Raw genomic sequence first — 18,956 nt, forward strand, 5'->3', positions numbered from 1 at the left:
CTGAGGAATGTTAACTCTGATTTTTTTCTTCACAGATGCTGCCAGACCTGCTGAGCTTTTCCAGCAACTTCTGTTTTTGTCCAAGATCTAATGAATATTGCTTTCCATTCAGGGCAGCAGCAAGTAACATGAACAACATCAAAGCCAGCAATAGATTTAAATAAAGTCAACCTCTCTTCAGATCCTAAAAGCTAAAGCCAAGTCCAAGTTATTACAATGACTGTCCACATTTATACCACGATAGCTTGGAATTGCCACACATTGATCCATTTGTGCCAATGTGGTCTACATGGCCATCAATTTGCAGGTTTTACCAACAGAGCAATAATTCCACAACTGACCCTCATAAGACATGTACAGTAGTGTGCTGATCAGATGGTTTTGATTGAAGAGAATTTTCAGGCTGCTTTCTCATATACTGAAGGCTATATATGCCTCTCATGAAATTTAAGAGGAACAGCAAACGTAAGTGCGAAGTGATGTAATGTCAATAAAAAGAAATAATGAACTACTAATATATGTTGCCTGAAGAACTTCTAAGCTTCAAACCATCCTTAAGTTAACATTTGCAACAAAATGATAAAGAATGTTGTCTTATTCAACGTAATTAATGAATGATTTGTGCAGATTTCCTCAGCCGCAGAGTTAAATTCAAACGCAAGTATTTTGTTCCAGTTCAAACTTGGATAATCTACTTAACAGAATAAAGATGTTAAAGTATTGCCAGTGACAGAATGCAGGGTCTTGTCAGTGGAGTTTTCTCAATTGTTGTTAAGTCATTTTCCACAGAAATTGCCCACTTAGCAGCTGGATTACTGAACTTCTGACAGTTATTGTGTTTAAGTGGCTTGTTAGCTGCTCAAGAAGTATTAAAGGATCATTATTACGATTATGTCATGATTGGCTGTAATTTTTTGGTATCTCCAAAGACATGGCATTCTCAGGAGGCAGATATTTCAGGGCTGTGTTCCTGCAGCTTCATTGGCCAGTTGTAAATTAACATCAAGATTGAAGTTTTCTACTACTATTCAATAAAAGTCAGATTTATGTTATTCAGGCAAGAAGTTGAATTTACTATTAATTAACTTGAGAAGCCAAGGATGCTAGGTGACCAGGCGCAAACAACAGTGTTGTAAGAAGTGCAGTCTCCTTTTAAGAGCTATAAGAAACAGCAAACAGGATAGCTCAGACATTAAGCTAAGTGGTTATAAATGAGCTTTTTTTGATTTATTTTTATTATATTTGATCCTGAGATAGGTTTTCAAACACATAGTCATATCATCATTACGACTGTTTATATCCACCTACATAACTCTGACTGTACGTCAGCCTCGGATCACCTGCTGAACCCTCATATATGTCTTCGTCGCTTCTCTATTTGATGATTCCATTAAACTCCTGGGTGTTCTCCCATCATTTGCACTGCTGCCCATAGCATTTTAGCACAAGAAATTGTGAGGGAAAATCATGTTTAATAAATTTTTAAGAGTTTTTTCAAGATTTAACAATTGAGATGGATAAAGGGAAACTATTAGAAGGCAGCATATTTGAATTTTCAAAGGGCATTCAATAGCCGTCACATAAAAAAGAATGCTTTACCACATTAAAGCTCATAGTGTCCTTAGTAATGTGAAAAATATCAATATCAATCTCAAAGATAGCAATGTGCCAAAAAATGCATAAAAGTATTGGCAGTATTATGCAAATTGGAATCATCAACAGAGCTATCAAAAGAAACAGCAAGAGAAATGTTACAAGAACTGTCAAGCTGTCAAAACATTCAAATCTCCAGCACTTTTATGTTTGAAGAAAATAAAATTGTCTGCGGTGTTTTTTTTTAAAAAGTCAGTGCTTGCTATTTCACTGTGCCTGTTATCATAAAACAGAGGACTTTCATTGCAGGATTGCTTGACTAATTTCACAAACTATCATTGCCACAGCGGGGTATTTTCACTTCGCAATTTAATTAACTGCTCCAGGAGCTTGTCAAATCTTTGAAGTGGAACAATGAATATAGATGCTTGTACTTATAAAGTAGCAAAGGAAATTAAATATAGTGAACTTTTTTGAATCATTGAAATTTGCTTTAAATTGTGGATTTATGCCTGACACTTAAAACTTTATTTAGTCTCAGCATGGATCTAAGGTTGATCTAAGGTGAGTTGCAAGAGAGGGGGTGTAAGGACAAAGAGTGGTGGGTGGGAAGAATGGACTGGCATGTGTCAGCACTAGGTTGCTGTTAAGGTCTATAAAGGGCCTTGGGGATGGATAGAGGGGTATATATTGGCATACAAAGATGTAGGGGGCTTGAGGATGGAATTAGTAGAGTGACATTTATGTGCATGAATGATATGAGGGGCCATTGGGAGTAAGGAGAGGGCCATAGATTGGGCTGGGAGTAGAACAGGCCATGAGAGGCAGAGGCAAGGCCATAGATTGGCATGAAGGCTATGAGAGACCAAATAATTGGTGGAGGCATGAGATTGCATAGGGAGTGTTTTTTTTTGGGGGGGGAGCAAGGGGCAGCACCCTGAAGGGATGTGATGTGGTGAGAGCTGGAAGGCTTTTTTAAATTCATTTTCATATAGATTCAACAAAGTGCCAGAACCCCGAGGCCAGACTTTCAGTCAGCCCATCTCTGCAGCCAACATTTTCCAAACTGTGTGCCATGTACTTCCCTCTCACAGCCATCCATCCCCAGGCACAAACATCCACAATTATAAGGCACTTATACCCAAGTTGGGTTTGCAGACCCAGAAAAAGAGCCGTCCCAAAAATTTAGGCCTAACTTTTCATTCCAGATTTATTTAATTGATTTTAAATTCCCTAATGATTGGATTCTGAACTCACATCCTTCGATTATTAGAACTTTCCTCTCAATTACACATCCACTGATGTGGCCAGAATGTTATTGTTACTTTCAAATCATGTTGTACTGTTGTTGCCATTCAATGCAGTGAAGTTATCAGAGTTGTTGAACATGGCAGGAACTGTCCATGTGTCTGATACGTTAAAGGATAGCATCTTGGTCAAAATAGGGGTATTTCCTGGTGATCTTGATTGTCACTATCATAGAAATAAATAAAGGGAGGGGTTGGGGGGGAAGGGTAGGTGGGATGGTGATAGGTGGATGCAGGTAAGGGGTTATTGTGATTGGTCAGTGGGAAGCGGACAGGTGAGTAGGAAGATGGACAGGTTAGAATGGTTACAGCACAAAAGGAGACTATTCAGCCTATTGTGTCTTTGCTGGTCTTCTTGAAGAGTAATCCACCAGTCTTACTCTCCTGTTGTATTCCCAGAGCCCTGGAATTTATTTCCTTCCACATAATTATTCTATTCTTTTTTTGAACGTTCTGATTGAATCTACCTCCATTACACTATTGGGTAGATCTTTCCAGATACTAAGCATTCATTCCATTAAAAGTCCTTTTTCTCAAGTGGCCATTGCCTTTAAATTGGTGTCTTCTAGTTCTTACCACTTCTGCCACAGGAACAGTTTTTTCCCTATTTACTCTATCCAAATGCCTCACAATTTGAATGCCATCAAATCTCCTCTCCAATTCTTCCCCAAGGAGAATAGATCCAACTTCTCCACTCCATCTATGGAAATGAAGTTCCTTTTCTCTGGAACTATTCATGAGGATTTTCTCTAATTTGTGTCATGATCAGTTCAGTTTCCATGTTGGAGCTGTGTGCAGAGTGTAACATAGTTGTGTAATTGCCCTGAGATCAGTCTGCTGAAGCAGTACTGATATCATTGCCATTTATGTCTTGTAATTACAGTTGGTCAACTATTGGCTATTGCATCCAGTCCGTCTCCAATGCTTCATGACAACCTTGGTCTTAGTAGTTTGCTGTTATATTAAATTGTAAGCACACAAAAACTGAAAGCTAGGAAGTGACCAGCAAGACTACTAAACTTGCCTATATGCATGATGACTTGAGCATTCTGACTAGAGTGCACCCAGCTTCATTGATAATGTCATTCCCTAACTGCCAAGAAGAAGAAAAACCCAGGACCTATAGGAAAAAAATACACTGGAGAAACAACACCTGACATTTCACTTTTTGAGCTTATAGCCCAATGGCTTCAATATTGACTTCACCAGCTTCAAAGTCCCTCCATCCCCAGCCTTATCCCATGTCCGGCCCTCCCACTCCTCCTCACCTCCCTGACCGGACCAAACCTGTCCATCTTCCTACTCACCTATCCACTCCATCCTTCCCACTGACCAATCACAATAACCCCTTATCTGCATCCACCTATCATCATCCCATCTACCCTTCCTCCAGCCCCAACCAATCCCTCTATTTAATTCTGGGCTCCCCACCCCTCCCAAGTCCTAACAAAGGGTTTCAGCCTGAAACATGGACTTTTGTGCTCCTTGGATGCTGTCTGACCTGCTGTGCTTTTCCAGCTTCACATCTATTGACACTGGACAATTCCTCTCTCATCCCCTTGAACAATCAATATAGTCAGATCTATAGATCACTTAGACCACCTCGTGATGAAAGATGGTATTCATCATAATCTGCAATGAAGGTGTTTAAAAATAAATAAGCAATATACCTTTAAAAGGAATAAAAGCAAACTATTGTAAACACTGGAATCTGAAATAAAAATAGGAAGTACTGGAAAAACTCAACAGGTCTGGACCATCTGTGGAAAGAGAAACAGAGACACCATTTGAGTCCATTATGACATTTTCGGAATTGAATTCAGAAATATCTTTAAGGAATGTTATCCTAAGAGAAAAGAACTGTACTGCCCATTAAGGCCCATTTTCAAAGAACAAGCTGAGGATTTATGAGTACTGGAGAGAAAACAGGAATTAGCTTGAACTCTCATATTTGTTGACTAACAATAGAATTTACCCTATTTCTGCAGAAACATATTCTGCAGCAAAACCTACTGCTCACTGACAACATGTCAACAATTTAGCATAGATTCCGTAGGAGCAGGAAGCTGGCAAGTTCTCAAAATTGTGGTTTTCCAGCATCACAGACTCAGGGCTTACAAAATAAAAACATTTTAACTGCAGCAACTCTTAGGTTACAGTCAGCAAGATCAGGAATGTGGAGACATGGATGATTTAAAAGGTAAGGCCTCATTGAGGAATGTGTGTTTATCTCCCAATTGGCAACCAATTTCACAGCCTGGTCAAATGGATGGGGTCATAACAAGTGGAAAGACACTAATTATTATAAACTACAAAATGTACTGGATTAAACATCAATCTAATATGACTGCATGGGTGGACCATCTACAAGATGGACTTCTTTGGTAGCTCTTCCCCAGCTCAGACAATCCACCACCTGAAAGGACAATCACAGCTGGTATACAGGAATATCATCATCTCTAAGTCACAAACCATGCAGACAGATGCATATATTGCTATTCATACATTACCACTGGGTCAGAATCCCAGAACTCCCTACCTAACACCTTCACCCATGAATGCAGATTGCAGTGGACCAGTTAGTTTGCAAATATCAAGGATAACTTGAGATGTGCAGTATATGCCAGCCTTATTAGTAATGCACACATCCTAAGATTTTTTTTAAATTGAATCTCTATTGTTAATTAGATACCACAGTCAAATTATCTTTTAGTATGAAACATTCTCTCTGCCCAGCAGCCATGTGTCCATGTCGAGCAGCTCAAATATTCATACTGTTGCACTAACCCGCTTTAGAGAGGAAAAGAAAGTTCAGAAGAAACAAGTTCTGCTGCCATGTATTTTTTCAAGCATGCCCTGAAACAATACAGTAATTATATCACTATGCAGAACAAAGCTAAATTGTCTGTATTAAATTTTAAACAAATTTGAAATAATGATTGAGCTAATGAAAGTGGTGGTAGGGGGATGGTGGTGGAGAAACCTAGCTCTAGCTACCTACTACTATGTAGTTACTTGAGTTTTCACTCATCCCAGATTAGATCTGAGCACACCCTACTCTGGTTAGAAACTACAGAGGCTTCTTTATTTTAGACTCAGTCCCTGAGGCTACATTTTATTTTACCAGAAGCTCACATTACCAGTGTTAGCATATTCATAGACTTTAAGATCCAAGGTATTTACTGAGAAAGCATAAATACGCTTTATGTCAGTTAACTTTGTTCTTATTCTAGACGTCACAAGGGTCAATTTTAACCTAATTCACTGGTCAGAAATCCCAAAAGATTGGGAAGTTCAACAGTTCTGTACCATTCGCAATGTTACTCTACATTGACTTTAAAGGGGAGTAAAATCTGGTAGAGTGTGCGGTCAGCACTGTATAGATATTGGCAGTTTTCTGACAGGTTAAAGTGACCAACTTGAGTGCAAAATCGTCTATCACATGGAAAAGGACTTGAACGCAGAGGCATTGGAAATGGAGCCTATGAGTATTTTTAAAGCAGAGACAGGTAGATTCTGGATAAGCAAAGTGGTGAATGGTTATTGGAGGTAGTAGGAATATGGAATAATCAGATCATCCATAATCTTATTAAATGTAAGAGCAGGTTCAAGTGGCCTAATGCTGTTCCTAATTTGTAAGTCTATGTCCTTACCCTTTGTATCTTAACAATGGCCCAAGTTTACCCTGCTGCAAAATACCGCTGACAGCAACCACATGAAGGTCACGGAAATGACTCAAAATGTCACCATGAGGACAATGCCAGGGAAACCTAAGTTTATTCTAACTATATCATTCCCAGCGTTGTCCCAGCTGTCATTTGCCACAGCGCTAGCCTGTTCCCTGAGATGAAAAATGTCATAAGCATCATCAAGCTTCCTTTTCAAAAAGAGTTAAAAACCCACAAAGAAAGTTTTTTATAAATCACTCACCATTGTGGAACATAGCAGCTAATACTCATGCAACCATCAAGTCGCTATCATATGGACAGAATTGTAGTATAAATGGAAGATAATAAACCAACATCTCATCAATGACCCAATAACAGACGTCTCTGGTTTCAACCTCCCTCTTAAACCAATCCAGCCAGGGTATGAATGAGATGGCCACCCACTCTATATAAATGGAACTTGAACAACTACCATAAATGATTGCAATCATGAATATCTGATCATGAAACATGTTACATTAGTCAACACCACTTTTAAAGATCTTTTAAAGGAAGTTGAGACAAAAATAGAGTTTGCTGGAAAGCTCAGTAGGTCTGGCAGCATCTGTGGAGAGAAATCAAAGTTAACGTTTCAGGTCAAGTGTCCTTTCTGAGGAAGGTTCACTCAACCTGAAACATTAACTAACTCTGACAGCATCTGTTGAGAAAAATCAGAGTTAATGTTTCAGCAATTACAAGTTGCAGTTGCAACTGTAATACATTACCCAGATTCCTAAATTCCCAAAAAATTGCTTCCATTTAAGCATCAATGGTTAGGTCCAGCATGGTGCCTTGCTCACGTTACAAGGGGGCACACTCTGACTAGAAAGAATGACTTACTGGGACTTAGATGAAGGGCAAACGTTCCTTATTTGAAATTCTGCTGAAGTTACAAGTTTTGTTGGGAATGTAATCTTGCCAGAAGTTCAATGGAACAAACCCCTCTCTTCTTCGATATACAGACAACCACATTTCACAAAGCATGTGGGCCAGTGTTGTTTAGTTCAGGGCAAAGGGCTATTTTCCAAGGAGTAAATCGGCTGACTTTAAAGAAATGGGCCTGACACGTCTTTGGTGAACAAACCATGGCTTTTTTAAAGGGTAGGGCAAAAGACAGCTAGGATGGACACTATTGCAACTAACATGACTAATGTCCTCAAGAAGGAACTCAGAGAAAACACATAATTAATTCCTACTACTGTCTGTGCTTTTGTTCTAGCACCACAGCAAATATTGTCTCAGAAGAGAGTGAGATTAGTTACCAGAGAATCAATCATATTACAGTTTAGGTAAATCTTCAGCAGTTTTCTATTTTTAGTTTAATTTGACTCAAAATAAAGATAGATCCAGACAGGTTTTATCAAGGAAGAGCACAGCTGGTTGAAGAACAGATTAAACGGAAAGGCCTATATTCAAGTTTTCACTGAGTTTACTATTTACTAGAAACTCATCTGTTCAAAAATCTCCCAAAGCACATTTGCACAATTCATAAATGAGAAAAATTAACTTTAGCTTCCAAACTATAGACAAACGCAGCATTAATATGTAATCATTGCAACCATTTCACTCCAAGATGGTGGAAGTGGAATAGCAACATTCGGGCTTTCTTCCATCTATTTCTTTTATTCTTTTCTTTCTACTTTTATTTTCTCTACAGTTGTCTTTTACCTTTTGCTCTTGTTGAACTCAGCTGCAGCAGAAATGGTGACAAATGTGGGCCCAGGAACAAGAGATGTCAGCGAAGCCTGACAAATGTGACGTTGACGGGCTCAGCATAGGACTTGAGACTGGCATCGGCAGTGGCTCTGATGTCAGCGCTGGTTCAAAGGGTTACACTCTTGCATTTGTTCAGGAAGGCTGTGGAATCTGATACTTCAATTGATTCCAAGATGGTGACAGCATCGACAGATAGGTCCTGTGGCAAGTGATGATGTCATAGCATGGCGACTTCGACATTGGTGGGTCTGGTGCACACGGCGGTGAGATGCTGGACTCCAGGCAGTGGCATCAGTGAAGCAGCGTTTGCATTGGTGGTGGTGGCACCACAGCATTGGTGTATCCAGCACAAGTGGCATTGGTGAGTCTGGCTCAAGATTCACGGCAGCAGTGACGAGGATGATCTGGACATTGTCTTTTCCTTTTGTTTCTGTGTCTGTACTTTCTGCTCATTTTTAATTCTAACTATTGTATTCTAAGATGGCACCGAGAATGGTGACTCTGTAAAACTTTGCACTGTACTCCAGCACTCTTGTAGTTTGGTACATGTGACAATAAAAGCTAATCTATAGTAATTGCTGATCTCACTAACTCTATTTGGACAGGAAACCTGTCTCCACACCAATTAAGGGCTCACCCTGTGTGAAAATCAGCACTATCGGCACTTCTATATTTTGACAAAACAATAATTTAGGAAATGCTGACTAGTATATCAAAACTAATATCCCAAAATTGAAGGAAGTAAGGATAAACTAACTGACAACAAAACAGTTTTTATTTGCAATATTATTAGCATTCACTGAGATTATTGAAAAGTCCAAACTCGATAAAATATTGATTATATAAATATCTTACCAGCTATAGTCCTGCATCTATCATTTTGAACTATTCTTTTAACATTCAAAAACATTCAAACATTAAATGTTAAAATACAAGTGTTGGTTATGATGTATTTAAAGATAAATAATACTTGATCCTTTTCCAAAAGTTTATTTGACAATTTCAGACCAGTTTCATAAATTTAGAATAAAACATCCATTTGGACCTTACTATAATCAAGCTGACTTTGAAACAGTACCATTAAGATGGCAGGACTTTGATAATAAATGGAAATTCTTGTGTTCAGTGATCAGGATGAAATAACTGTATGAACAGAAGCAGGACAAAACATATTTTGTTTTGATTATGAGTCAAAATAGCTGCATGAACAACCTTATGGTAGGGTCTACATCAGTAACTTGTGGCTCAGTTTGTGAGAATTTACATTTGGAGTCAGAATGCTGTGGATTGAAATCTCACATAAGATTTTGTGTAGATGACGACGTACAATGAAATTTCACTGCAATACTATGAGCGTACAGTACTTCATTTTGAAGCTGCTGTTCCTTCAGTTAGAAATGTTAAAGATCGAAAGTGATTCTGTAATGCAAATTAAAGGAAAACAAGATTTTCTCAAAATATCCCAGTGAATATTTAACCTTAATCAGTACAATCTATAAATGGATTGGCTATTTATTTTAAGATTTTTAAAAATGTTTTGTTAACATAAGTGGCTGAAGTGTTAAAGTCTACATAACAAGGCTGGGGGATGGGTCTGGTGGTGGTGATGAGGTGGGGGGAGGTTTGTGGAGTGGTGATGTCATTGGGCTAGTAATCCAGAACTCCAAGCTCATTGGTTTGAATCCCAACATGGCAGATGGTGAAATTTGAATTCAATTTAAAAAGCCTGAAATTTAAAAAGCTAGCCTAATGGCAACCATGTAGCTGTTGTTGATTGTCATTCAAAAAATAATCTGGTCCACTAAGGTCCTTTAGGAAAGGAAATTTGCCTTCCTTATCTGATCGACCGACATGAGCCTATAGCTATAACTCTTAGCTGCTCTCTGGGCAATTAGGGATAAGCAATAAATGCTAGCCTAACCAACAATGCCCCCATCCTATGAATTTTAAAAATGGTTACTTAGCTTACTGTGATGATACTATGACTTTAAGAAGTGATTTTTTTTTTCCTTTTTCTATGAAGCGAATTTGAGACAAAGGTGTTGAGCTGTCTGTCCAAATCCAATAAAATAAACCATTGTGAGGCCTTGGCTTTTTTTTTTTAAAAAACGTTGGAACATTAGAAGCAGCATGAAGGGATAGGGTCAAACTCCAACAGAACCAGAATTTTCGAGTCTAGATGACTCTTCATCAGAGCTGAAGAGTCATCGAGAGCTGAAACGTTAGCTTGCTCTCTCTCCATGGATACTGTCTGACCTGTTGTAATCTCCAGCATTTGTTGTTTTCAGCACAGATTCCAGCATCTTTAGTAATTTGTTCCCACATTTTAGTTAACATATATTCTTGTTAAGTATTTTGATAGGTTAGTTAATTTTTTAAAACTTTATTTTGTCTGTATTTTAACTATAGTGTGAAAATAAATTGTGTTTTTCTTCAAGCCTGGCAGTTAGACCAATTGAATTGCATCTGGGACATGTACTTTACACTTGTCTTTAAAAATAAGAAAAAGTTGGGTCTACGCTATCTTCTTAATATATTTTGAAGGGATTTGGTCTGGTCCATAACATTATAATGATGAATTTAATATGTAAACCATTTTGAAACATTTCAATCTAAAAGTTATTATGACAAGGCAAGTATTAAGCCTGAGTTTGCTGCAGTAACACTTTTAATAGTGAACAAAGTTAATTAGACACCTTCCCTTCCCAGTCGTATCATGCTAATTACTGAAATGTTGATCCATTAAAGGATAACAAGGACAATGACAACCCATCATCTTTGTGGATTACACAGCCAGTGTTCTAACCCTTCACAACATCACCATAGTTCTCTAAATAAGTGACAACAGACATGAGGAGCAGAAAACAAGAACCTGGTCTGCTTCTGGTTGGAACTAACAGAAGGTTTTCACAGACTGAGACCAGAATGTGTATGAAATTTGCTTTCCTATCCAAATAGAGCCAGCAGGAACAGAAGCCAATCAGATAACATCAGACTCATTTGACACCCTGTGGTAACCATCACTGAGGCTGATGATTATGCCTGAGCTCATATGGAGAGGCATGACATGGAAAGGAGTCTGAGATATTTACGCTGACATAAGTATGGATCATACAACCTGGAGCACATATCATTTTTCACAAATGAGAAAAGGATATTTTTCCAGGGACTTTGCCTTTACCAGGGAAGATCTCATTATGTCCTTCAACACACATACTACTTTTCCTGTCTTACCCGCTAGGTAAGAAGATCTCCATCCTCTAGTTCACAGCTGGAACACTAAAGCACGGTCAGACTAATGAACTAAGGAGTAGCCCATACCCAACTCTCCCATGACATTTTGCTTCCAGTTTTAATGAAGAAATCATCAGTGGCCAGCAAGATTGCAGTGGTGTGCAGTGTTTGCCACCAAGATCCACTGCTACTCCATGGAAGGAGGTAGGTGCAAAGACATTGAAGGCCATTATGATTTTGAGGGCCAGCACAACTGGAGTTTTGTTTATTACAGATAGTTAATGTTCATTATCAGAGCACTAAGTGCCCACTCGCCCTAATACTTGCTGTCAAATTCTAAGACCGCTTATCCCCTCTGATGGAGATAAGGTTTCACTCTGGAGAGTTGTAATGGCCGGCTCCCCACTCTGTATTGGCCTGCCTTTCGCTGATTAGAAGCGGAGAGCTCCTGAAACTCACATGCACACTTTAACATTCCATCCTTCTCATCCCCCTCCTCCTCCATCAACAAGCTCTTAATGAGCTTTTGAATTGGACTTAATGGGGAGGCAATTGAGAAAGCCATCCTACCTCTTGTCCTGACTTGGGAACATTCTAAATGCCCAAAATGGCATCTTTAAACTGACATTCTTAACAGTGCAATATTTCTGTACTGCAGGGAAGCCATTGTTGAGTAGTGGGAAAGTTCAGTTAAGGACTCACATTGAATCATGGCACTAGGGGGTAAATGAGCTGCAATTTTGATAACCATTTCAAATTGACATTTAAAAATTAATTTCTGTTTGATAAAGAATCTACATTAAAGGAATAGAAAATAATCCTGTGTCTACAGATTTGCTTTTCCACAAAAATGTTGCAAGTAGAACAAAGAAAAAGGTCATCCAATTTAGGGGAGCAAGGACTAACATACCTTCTTCAATGAAGGGCAGTAGAGTCATTACCGGATTCAGGGGAATGTAAAGACAAGAACTTCCAAATATTCACCAAGGTGGAATAAAAGGAGGTAGCTGAATCACTTGTCCATGTATTGGAGGACAGGCATTGAACAAATAGAATGTCTGACTGGGCTGTCAAGGTAAACATTCTTTGGGCTTCAAATTCAGTGTTCACATTCCTATCATGTGTATTAAATAATAAAATGTTTGCTGTTCTGTAGCTATTTATATGTGGCTTATGGTGTCTCTTTCATGCAGAGTTCACCTCCTTCTGCTCAGTTTCACTCTCAGTAACCATTCAAGTTCACTTCTGACTGCACAATAACTTTCCATAACTAATGTACAAGATTTATATTGTTGTCATTATTGCTATTGTTTACCACCACAGAAAGCTGTTGGCAAATTCCCTGTCAAGATGTTTTGTTTAAAGCGTTGAACAATACCATAGCCAGATTTTCTCTCCCTCCTCTGACCAGCATCAGCTCTGCAAAGCCCACATCCAAACACACTTTACCTTTTTCCCAAGTACCATGCCCTTGACTTTCCATTAATGCTACTCCCAAAGCAGTTGCCATTCAGGACCATGGGCCTTCACATCACTCCTTTAAACTACCCACAGGAGCCAGGTCTGTAACATTAAAATGATACTCAGCAGTTAAATTTATCAGATCCTCACTGTATTCTTATTACTGGGCTGTCACACAATCAGCACTATTTGAGTTAAACTGACTAAAATCAATCCAGTAAAATCAAGACCTTTCATCTTAATCTGGATCAGCTGTTTTTCCAGTTGTCTCTCTAACATCTTTTTAACAGGTAGCATCATACCTTACAGATTGATCTTTCTAGTTGCCCTAATGAGCTGACATTGCAATATTAGAAAATATGAAAATCTTGGACATCATCCTTTCAACAGGAAACATGTCAAGATGCGCCCTAACAGACAGACTAAAAAAAAGTCTTTTTTTGTGTATTGCTATTCCCTTGGATGAATTAACTCAGAATACTTGTCGTGTGAAACCCAAAACCCACTCTGAACTGCCAGCAATCAATCAAATACTGATAAACACAAGGAAGAAATGTTTATCATTTGGCATTAGGGGTGGAGTTTTAAAGTAAATGTTTGGGTTTAAAGGAATTTAGTCTCCAACAGATCACACTAAACATGTTCGTTTTCAGATGTCTTTAGTGCAAGAACAGCAGTCTTGTGTTTTACTGTTTCAATGCAATAAAAGCCATGGCATGCTATAGTGTCTTCATTCTTTCATGACTGAAATAATTACACATCTCTCGTGAACAATCTCCCGTGTCCAGATATAGCTCAATTTGACTGATATACAGTTTGTGCCTTCACTGACCTCTGCCCTTTGTACACAGTGTCACACAGCCAGAATCTAGAGGTGGAGATGGAGAGGGAGCTGGCAATGGGGCACTCCAGACAAATATATCAGAAGGACACCAAATACCTGCATGTGAGGAATAGCACAAGAATAATTGACAATCTCTCCTTTCACCAAGACAAACCAGATCTGGTCTGAGAAAATAATTACCAATCTTGAATTTATCTTTCAACATTTGAAAATATCACAATTTTTGCCTAATATATTTCTGGTGTTGAAGCTGCTGCTGCACCAGTATTTCATACTGCCCTGAGGCCCTGATTTTTGAGCGGGGGACTTTATGGCATTTTTGCTGGTGTGACTTTGCTGGATGGTGCAGCAAAAAGCCTGGTTGCAAATGTAAAATGGGATTACTGACACATTTCTGATGGAGATACAGAAAGTCTATGGAAATCTCAATGGAACCACCAAGTATTGCCATAGAGTCATAGAGTTGTACAGCACGGAAACAGATCCTTCGGTCCCACTCGTCCATGCCGACCAGATATCCTAAATTAATCTAGTCCAATTTGCCAGTGTTTGGCCCATATCTCTCTAAACCCTTCCTATTCATGTACCCATCCAGATACCTCTTAAATGATGTAATTGTACCAGTCTCCACCACTTCCTCTGGCAGCTCATTCCATACACGCACCACCCTCTGCATGAAGAATTTGCCCCTTAAGTCCTTTTTAAATCTTTCCCCTTTGACCTTAAACCTATGCCCTCTAGTTTTGGACTCCCCTACTCTGGGAAAAAGACCTTGGCTATTCACCCTTTTCACACCCCTCATTATTTTATAAATCTCTATAAGGTCACCCCTCCGAAGCTCCAGGGGGAAAAAACCCAGCTTATTCAGCCTCTCCCTATAGCTCAAACCCTCCAACCCTATTTTGTTAAAAGTGCTTTAAGATTAAAATGTTCTGAAGCTTAAGTGTCAATAAAGAAAGCTCTCTGTAGTGCTGCAATTTTTAATATATAAACAGATAAATAAAGATGACAATAAAGAAACAAAATCTATTATTTTATACTTTTGTCCTGGTGATTCGTGATACACAAATTGATTAGAAGCTTCTCCAAAGAAAAGAAAACCGACAAAAATCTTAAAAAGTAGTCTAAACTCTACTATAACATAAACATATATTCTTTTCTGCAACTGTACAAATTATGAGTTTCTTCTTCCAGTCAAGGTGTAGACAAATGGATATAATTTTTAATGGAAAATGACTTTTTGCAATGCAGAGGCAAACATAAGCAATATCTAGGCCTTCTTATGGCTGGCTGTAAAGAATGAGGCCTCATGAGGGATTGCTGCATGAAACTGAGAGAACCTTGAGACAAAAAGCATAACATGTAAATCGGGTCTGGTAGATTCAGATCATTCTTTATCATTTCTAGAATGATTTCTCAAGTTATGCCAACACTTACAAGACGGCATTTGCTAACTTAAGCCAAAATTATATTGTTTCCAGTTCCAGTTTTGATCTTATTCATTGTTCTGTTTAATTATAAAACTTGAGTATCTTAATGCTGATGGCAATGACCTTTCCAGTGACCCTCATTTATTTTCACTGAAGTGCCCCTGTGGACTCAATGAACTCTTATTTTCAAAACCATGTTAGGCCAGGCATTCCATAAACACTGTGTGAAGCTGTCTGACTTGTGCAGGAAAATTTTAAGTCATAACAAAAGAAACTTTATAGAAGAATAGTGATACGCACTACTGGAGTCTGTACAGGTCTGTTGATAATTGGTGGTTGGGGAAGGGGATAGGAGGAAATTGTGTAACACTTTGGTTACGAGACTGCCTTTGCAATTCTGAGACTTGGATATGGATCAAAATCTCCTCTGCTCATAACAGAATTCATTAGTACTGACTTTCTCAATGCCATCTTCACTCTGTTCCACACTTCTACAACATATTTCTATTCCCCACATTTAACATTGTGACTTTTCTAGTTGAGATTGTCAATTTATACCAATTTTGTGCTGTCAAACCATCCCCATACCCCGGAAACCAAACAACGATACTCAATTCATCTCACTTTCCTGTTCTTTCTCCATAATTCTTCAAATTTGTTCATGTCTAATTCCCTTTTCAAAGTTATTATTGAATCTGCCAGCAGTCTTTCAGGCAATGAATTTCAGATCACAAGGACTCATTGTATCATTTTTCTTCCCCACATGTCACCTCTAGTTGTTTTGCCAGTTATTTTAAATCTATGCCCTCTGGTTACAGATCCTTCTGTCACCAGAAACAATTTCTCCTTGTTTACTCTTTCAAAACCGTTCATAATTTTGAGTATCTCGATGAAATTTACCATTGAATTTCTCCACCAAGAGAGCAGCCCAGTTTCTCTACTTTCTCCGTAAATTAAGACTTTCCTTCATATTACCATCCTAGCAAAATCTCTTGTGCATTGTCTCCAGGGTCTTTCCATCCTTCCAAAAAAGTTGGTGCTCAGGATTGTTCACAGTACTCCAGCTGAGGCCTGATCTGTATATTACAAACGCTTAACATAACATTTTTGTTTTTGCATTCTACACCTATAGAAATAAAGAAAGGATGTCCTAAACTATGCCCTACCACATGCCTTTTTAACTGCCTTTTCAACTGAAATAACTCCACAGAGGCTGGTACCCCATCACCAAGTCACCTTTTATCTACACATGAACAATAGTACAGCCTCATACAGAGTCAGGGCTTCAGTATCTCTCTCACTCAGTCTTTTTATATGTCAGCTAATGCTCCATGCTTGGACAAGGGTAACAGCCCCAATCAGCGAACTCATTTTCAGTAAGGTGTAGCTGGCTGACATTGGTACAATTACTACATCAACCTGTTTTCAAAACGTTCAGAGGCTTTTTTATACATAACCTCATGTCTTCAAGTTCTTCAGATGCTATACTATTTAGTTTATATTGCTTCTCATCACTTGTCCTACCATCTTTATGAAAAAGTAGGACACATCCAACTCGGCCAAGTATTACCCCATTCATGTACTCTCATTCATCAGCAGAATGATGCAATGGATCAGACACAGTGTCACCAAGAGGTACTTGCGAAGGAACAACATGCCTACTAATGCACTGTTTGGGTTTCGCCAGCACCATTGAGCTACTGATCTCATCACGGCCTTGGTGCAAACAATGACAAAATGCGGAACCCCAGAGGTGAGGTGACAGTGACTACCCTTGATATCAAGTCAGCATTTGGCATCAAGGATCCCTCACAAAACTGCAGTCAATGAGATTTAAGGTGAAAGCTGTAGTGTTAGCACTTCAGGGTCCTGGAGGAACCATGTGATGAAGCCATGGAGCTGCACATCATTAAGTATGAATAGCACTGTAAGAATAATCTAGACTGGAAATATTGAGAAAGCACATGACCAAAGCTAAATTAGTCCTTACCTAATGTAACTGTACGATCAGAGCCTGATAGCAATGGTTTCAATGTAAAGATTAGCAATGATGTATAATAAATAAATTACTATAAAGCCAAAGCTTGAAGACACTTTTTTTTTTACTTTGTCTTCTCCTTGAGCAGTCTGTCATGAAGCCAAACTCATTCTGTGGCATCAAATCACACATGAAAAAAAGACTTTCCACTTATTGGAGTCATAGCTAGCATAAAGGAAGGTAATTGTATTGTTGAAGGTCAATCACTTCAGTCAGAGGACATTAGTAGAGGATTTCCACAGTGTAGTGCCCTAGGTCAACAATTTTCAGCTACTTCATCGGTTCCCTTCACCCTATCATAAGGCCTGAAGTGGGAATATTTCTAGATGTTTGCACAACATTCAGCACAATTCATCACTATTCACATAAATACTGTGATGACAAGAGAAATTCAGAAGCTAGGAATTTTACAGCAGTGTGTAATTCACCAAGGTTCCTTTGATGGCATCTTCCAAACTCAACTACCACCTAGAAGGACAAGAACAGCACATGCATGGGAACACTATAACCTGCTAGTTCCCCTCCTGACTTGGAAATAAAACGTTGTTCTTTCACTGTTGCTGGATCAAAATCCTGAAACCTCCTTCCCAACAACATTGTGCACATACCTATGCCACATAGATTATAGCAGTACAAGAAAGTGGCTTACCACCACTTTCTCCAGGTCAATTAGGGATGAGCAATAAATCCTGGCCTAGTTAACAACACCCAAATCCTGTGAATGAGTAAGAATAAACATCAGTCATACATTCTTCCCAGTTCACCAAGCTATGTCCTTATTAAGTCTATATTATCCTGCACTGTTTACTGCATTTCAGATATCTGCAAGTTTTAAAGTTATGTCCTGTATACCGAAATTCAGTTCACTAATAAAGAATCAAGTGGTAGTGATCCCAACACCAACCTCTGAATAACATACTACACATTCCCTCCAACCTGAAAGTACCCAGTTTCTCTGCAATTTTGTAACCTCACAGCAGCACTCTTTTATTCTTACGGGCTTCAATTTTGCTAATGATTATCATGTGCTATTTTTCAAAGCCTGAATAAACAATATCAACTACACTACCTGAAGCATTTCCATTATTTCACTAAAAAGCTCAGTCTAGTTGCCTTTTATAAACCCATGCTGGCTTTCATTTATGTATCTATAGATTCTAAATGCTAATTAAATTTGTTCCATACTATCATCTGAAACTATTTTCCTCCACTAGCATAAGCTGATCAGGCTCTTGTAGATATCTCTCACTCTTTTTTTGGTTGAAAAGCAAAGTATCTTCTACCAACATCTAGTCCTCTGGACCCATTCCCATATCTAAGCAAGATGGATGAAATGTAACCCTGAATCTTTATTATTTCACCTTTACTTTCCTTAGTAACCCAGGCTGCATCAGGACAACTTTAAATATTGATTACTGCCAACTTTGTAAGTAGCTATGTTTTGCTCTGACTAATTTATGCACTCCCTTCTCCTTTAATGTGGCATTAGTATCATCCTCATTTCTAGTGAGGACAGATGCAAATCATTCATTTAGTATCTCTGTCATGCCCTCTACCTCCAAAAGAAGATCTCCTTTTTGCACCCAATCAATCCCATCTTTCCTTTGACTAACCTTTTACTATTTC

The 18,956-nt window shown here is 38.6% G+C and overlaps 1 long non-coding RNA gene across 2 annotated transcripts; it reads left to right on the top strand.

Moving 5' to 3' along the window:
• The first annotated feature begins 4,949 nt into the window (after positions 1-4,949).
• LOC125484295 lies at positions 4,950-14,899 on the top strand. Of its 2 annotated transcripts, none has more exons than XR_007263136.1 (3): positions 4,950-5,100; positions 11,565-11,761; positions 13,870-14,899. It is a non-coding gene; the product is annotated as an uncharacterized LOC125484295 (long non-coding RNA). The 2 variants fall into 2 exon arrangements; XR_007263135.1 differs by having other exon boundaries at positions 5,047-5,100; positions 11,072-11,761; positions 13,870-14,389.
• The last annotated feature ends 4,057 nt before the right edge of the window (positions 14,900-18,956 follow it).

Source organism: Rhincodon typus, chromosome 10 (genome assembly GCF_021869965.1).
Source record: "Rhincodon typus isolate 14 chromosome 10, sRhiTyp1.1, whole genome shotgun sequence".
In the NCBI taxonomy this organism is placed as follows: domain Eukaryota; kingdom Metazoa; phylum Chordata; class Chondrichthyes; order Orectolobiformes; family Rhincodontidae; genus Rhincodon; species Rhincodon typus.